The sequence below is a fragment of the Pomacea canaliculata genome, linkage group LG7 (assembly GCF_003073045.1).
Source record: "Pomacea canaliculata isolate SZHN2017 linkage group LG7, ASM307304v1, whole genome shotgun sequence".
NCBI lineage: Eukaryota > Metazoa > Mollusca > Gastropoda > Architaenioglossa > Ampullariidae > Pomacea > Pomacea canaliculata.
Window position 1 is genome coordinate 27741282 of NC_037596.1, and position 6038 is coordinate 27747319.

A 6038-nucleotide genomic window follows, 5' to 3' on the forward strand; every position below is an offset into this window, starting at 1 on the left:
TATAAACCGACAACTCAGAAGAGAGAGAAACAGAGACAGATGCGTTTTTTTTATATCTTTACACCGACTATACACCCGGACTTTGCAGATATTCGAGTCCCAAAGACATAGCTGTTTCATCCTTATCGCATGTGTTCAATTGTGGTTTCCCGCAACATATAAAAAACTTTAAAGCTGTCTAGACTTGGGGCATTGTACTTCCCTGTAGAGACCGAGAACCCTCTGTGGCCTGATCGTGATAACCGCCCACCTTCCGTCGCTCTTTCTTTACTTTTAACTTCCTTCTTTACTCTCTTTCTCTTTTTGTTTATACAGATAAATTATTTTATCATTCAATATATATATAATGCTATAAGATACTCCAAATTAGTCTGGTCGATAATTAAAGTTTTTGTTTGTGTTTACTATTTTTTACAAGTATTCTTTATGAAAAAATAAAATTTTCACTACCTTTTATAACCTCCAATGTATTTGTTGAGTTTTGGTGTGTTTGCATTCACGCACGTTGTATGTCTTAGAGAGAGTACTTGGTCATGTAACATGTTGACAACTGCAATAAAATCACGAAGAAGACGAACAAGAAGAAAGAAGTCTAATCGTCGACACAATTCACACAAGAAAAAACACTTTGCTTCTCACCCCGGCTGACCTCAGCTCTTTTCTTTTTTTTACCTTCCTTTCCCACTGAGCTTCAGAAGGCTTGAACTACAACACAGAGATAACAGATAACAACGAGAATTGTGATTGCTTGTCCTAACCGACACAAAGGAAGTAAAAACTGTTGATCGTACAGACAAGCCGACGACTACCCTTTCTAAAATGTTTTAATGGTAGATGTGGACAAATATTTGTGGTACACAGTTTTTCTTTTCTTTTTTTTTTTGCATATTCATTTTCACTACTCATCTCTCTTTATCCTTGCTTGTTCCCTCTCTTATTAAATCTCTTTATTTCTTAATGTTTGAGAGTATTGTCTATGTGCGTGTGTTTGTACGTGAATGTGTGTTAGTAGGGTAGTAGGGTTGAGAGAAACATACAGAGAGAACATGGATCTTAGTAAGTGTTCCGATTGTTAGATATCAAATATAGTATTTCTCTTGTGATTAGTTAGAAGTTGGTGTTTTTTTTTTTTTTTTTTTTTTTTTTTGCTGAAGAGGCGTGTGAATTATTGTGAACTATTTACAGAAATCTCTATTCTTGCTTTTCAGTTCTGTCATTAATAGTATAACAGCAGAAATAACACAATAAGACTTGACTACTGAGCGGCAGATAACTGTTATAAAGCCATTTATTGCCTTTCATAACCTACAACTCTTTGGGGGACATTTCAAACAGAACAAACCTCTTTGTACTGTATCAGGGAATGACTGCCTGTCACAGGCACAAGTCGTCGGAGTGGAATCTCCAATCTGTATCACAAACAAGTGGATTTTATTGTGGATTAGATAAATATTTGTGCTGATGTTAAGTCAATATGTGTAAAGAATTATACTTGCATCTTTGTACAGGAGTTGGTGGACAGGCGGAGGAGGGTATGGCTTGATTGTAACAGTTGTGGGCAGGTGTGAAGCTGGAGGGAAATATAAACCATGGAAAGCGAATAGAGTCAGGGCGAGTGTTGATAAGGAATGGTGAGAACTGAAGGGAGACGAACACACACAGCGGCAAACCCGGCGCACGTCGTCATTGATCTTTTCAAGCGTACTCAATATCCTACCCACCATCTTTCCCCCCAAACATTACCTCAAATCTTTATTTTCCTAGTTCAGTTATGCATTATTTTGTGTTATGTATTTTTTGGGCCTGCAAGTAAATAGTGAATTATCCTGGCTTGCATTTAAAGTTGTTCCCAAATTTTATTGGTTATCATGTTGATGAGAAATGAAGAGATAAAAGTGGCCTCTCACGATGGTTGTTATATTTTTTCGACGCATATTTGTAATAAATTGACCCTTGTCCCTAACACTCACATCTGCCACGCTTATACATTCTAGGAAATTATCCTGTGTTAGAAGGGGTTGTGTTTAAGGTGTGTGTGTAGGTGTGTTGGGGGAAGATAGCGGTATGGCCACATTAATAAGAGTATGTGCTAGCTTCGGATAGACGACATCTTAAAACATACACACACGTACACTGAAATCAAAACGTGTTGTTTATAAAATTCCCTTACAAAAGTGGCGCAATTCCGTATACTTGTACTATTATTCTCGCGAAGGAAAGGTTGTTCCAGTCCTACAATCACGTAACATCTTTACATTTTATATCGCTTCTCTTAAAAGTAATTCCTAGAGTTAAATGTTTCTTAACTACAAGCTCGACGCCAAGCAACCAATACACACCTATCGTGTGCTTTAGCTACCTCAAGAACAATATTGTGTGCAAGGTCTGCAGGTTATTCACTTCCTTTGCAAGAGCTTAAAAGCCTACTGACCTGATCTGTTCAGGTAATTACACAGCCACATGCCTCTCCTCTACCTTCGTCCCTCTTCTCTTTAGCAAGGTTCAGTAGCACAATCTCCAATTTCCTTCAGATAAAGTTTACCATATATGATTTAAGTCATTATATACGAGTGTGGATTATGTCGTCTTGCGTCGCAGGGCATTGCTTAGTTATATCATACATAGGGTTAAATGAAATGCATAAAATCATGTCTTATTATAATTCTGTAATATCTAATCAAAACTTAAGAATCAAACCATGTCAACAGCAGCAGCATAATCAGTAAAAGAAAAGAAAAAAGTAAAGAAAGATATTACATGTACTCATGCTTGAGACGAACAAATACACACACAATTACCAATTCCAGTCTTGTTCAGTAGGAGTTAAACATTGATAACTCCTAATCAGGAGTCAAGCCTCAAGCGCAGGATGACTCCCTTACTCGTGTGGTAATAAGAAATTTTATTAGACAGCATGTGATGATCCACAAACCAAGCAAATGCATACTTAGTAAAATATGCTCGTTAGTTTTTTCAGCAATCTGTCTCTCCAAACGTCGTTATCTTCTCCAGTGTTCTCCTTTTTTCTTCAAAAGCTCCATTACCCACCATCGGTCCCCGCTTTACTTGTTCTTTCTTCCACTATCAAAGTAGGAGTGTGGTATTTCTTTTTTTGCGTTCTCTCTCACCTTATCCCCTCTCTCTGTATAAAGGTCGTAAAGGTCAGAGTCCAAGTGTTCCAAACCCCGGGGGACATTCATTCTTCAATGTGTGTCTGGCTTCTCATAAGGCCACAGGCTGCGATTGACGACTGTCAATGGTATGTAAAAACTTGTCAAACCTGTTCCAGAGCAATTTACCTTTTTAGACTCACCGAAGCACAGATCTCGTAAAAAAGCTTCGAAGACTAAAGACCCTCGGCGCTAATTGTGATATGTCACATAGTCCTGTCCTTAACTATTTACACAATATTTTCCTCGCCCGATTACTGTATGTCTTCTACAGATTAAACATTATACCTCGCTTCTAAGTTATCTATAATGAACCACATTTCTTCAATTTAGTTGTCTTTCTCTTCTGCATATGTTGAGCCCGCCCGTGTGCAGTATACACATTGGTTTTGGGATAAAAACACCCGAGAAATGCAACATACATAATCTTTTGCCTTCGACTTTTTTGAACACCAACTCAGGTCTGCCAGTGGTTCTATATTCTGGGATTGTGTTCCCTTGTGTGGAAGAGCAAATGTACCTGATCATGTAGCGCTGTAGGAAAATAAATGGTTTCTATCTCCGAGGGGGATCGGTTTTTCTTGTCCACTGTTAGCAGAAAACTGGCAAATTATGAATATGACACACCCATTTGTATAAGACGACATTCATAGTCTGACAAGCGCACGCGATGTTTTTCTTTAGTTTTCATTGCTCGGATAGCCCAATGCACAGAAAATTAGGAATCAATTCGTCGCTAACCTCAGCGCAAATTAGGATTCTTTTTCATCGAGATTTGAGTGTCAAAGCTTGTAAAAACAATTTTGTATATGTTATAGATATCTCATACAGGTAGTTTTATACAAGATTGTCATTTCCTATACAAGTATATTAGCAGGTGAGCATAGGTCCGCCTAACATCATAACATTCTCAAACCGTGATTATAAGACAGGTATAAACTTGTCCTAATGGCTTCTCCATAAGGTTCGGCGCTTTTGACGAGGTGTAAATAGATGTACACTTGGATAGAGTATGCAGTCTCTTATACGAGACAGAATGTGCTCACTCTACCAGTGAGTATACTGCAAATCCGCCAAGTGGATTTGATATAGCTGTAGATACTGGAATAGTTTGCCTCTGTATAGGTGACGCGTGCGTCGCTTGTGACCGCATTACATTTCATCATTTCTGCCATCACAGTGTCGAGGCTCGATGGCTGGCAGCGATGGGGATAAACATGTCTGTTAACAGTCTGCTCCCATAGAGGTCATGTCAGTACTGCAAGTTTATATTTATTTTTGAATAGGAAGTTTGCTTATTCAACTTTCACGGTATAGCTGGTTTACCTAGTGTGACAGCTGTATTCTACTGTTCTTGAATGCTTTATCCATTATGAAAGAGTCGTTACTAATTCGATTTGTTAAAACACTACAGTTGATGTTTGGTTGCATAGAAGGTTCGAATCTGGTCCTCAACAGATGCCATCTTATTTTTATTGCCACGGTTCGACTATTTTGTTGGGTTTATGAAACAAAGGCAGGAGTGTAAAGTGGCATACTAACGGCAACAGCCCTATCATTCACATGCAGCAACATCTTTGTCGAACTGGTTGTATGGGAGAAGATTTTCAGTGCAGGAGGCGTGCTTGAACATATTTCGTGTCTGTAACTAGTATGGGATTAGCACCACGGAATTATCCATGGTATACGGTATATGTGAAAAGGTTCTTCGTCCAGCGTCCTTAAATCAGTGGATGATAAAGCGCCACGGGAAATGTCCACCAGACATCTAGCTCTGCAGCCCCAGCCCCTGGGCGAACCCTTGGAGCGTAGGTGTAGTCTTGACAATAAAGGTAAGCTGGACAATGTTAATCCGTGTACATATAGTTGTCAGTGTATATATTTATTAACATAAACTGAAGGTATTCTCAGAACTAACCATAGAGTTGAGACTCCATATTTTATGATGATTTTGCGAAATGATAATAGTACTATCATCTCTGGAGATATTACACTAAATGACGACTGTAACCGACTATCCGCCCTGGAATGCAGATAATCGTCTGATCTCAGTGCTATCACCAATAAAATCAGTTAAAGTATTTATTCGGAACTTAAATTTATGCACACAACTCCTGAAGTAAACCTATTGATATTATAACTCCATACAGCTGAACAATTCACTAAAGAAATGAGCCAAAGGTAAACTGAATTCGTCTGTCGAATGAGAAAGGAGCTATACATCTTGTGGCGTAGGCTTGGAGGTGTCTGGTTTCTTCCTCAGGCATATCGATTCTCCACCATTATCCGCTGTCTGCATCCTCAGACGAGGAAAAGGTCCTTTAGATTTTATTTCGGGGGTATTCTAAATACTTTTAATAAAAATATGATACAATCGTTTTGAAACCACTTTGTAGATTTGATTCATTTATGTTTAAGATTAAGATTTAACACACTACACACGGACAGAACTGAACTATTTTCCAATGATCATAATAAACACCTGCCTACAAGATTGTCTTCTATTACCTCGAACACTAAGCTTCATTCATAAGTTTATCTATCTTATCTTTCTAGTTGGGAGTGTAAATTTATTTGTGTTACTTTTCTGCAGCATAGACTTGATGTCATAGATGGTCAGACACACAACAGTGATTCAGATCCGCCGACTTTTTCAAATGGCTTAACCTACCAATGCACCAGATGCTTAAAAAGGATTTAAAGTCGTGAACTTTTAAAAATCTATTCCACACACTCAGTGAACTGACAAAAGTTTATAGCCAACACAATGGTCCTGCGTCTCGTTAATTCGTCTTTTTTATTTTTCATTTTTACTGAGGTTGACAAACTTGTCACAGTGCGGACCAGTTGAAACAAAGTGACTAGTTT

The 6038-nt window shown here is 38.3% G+C and overlaps 1 protein-coding gene across 1 annotated transcript in view; it reads left to right on the forward strand.

Annotated features, from left to right (window-relative positions):
* Window positions 1-6038, forward strand: part of LOC112568915 (ficolin-2-like) — a 127187-nt gene that overhangs the window by 89785 nt on the left and 31364 nt on the right. The window lies entirely within an intron of this gene.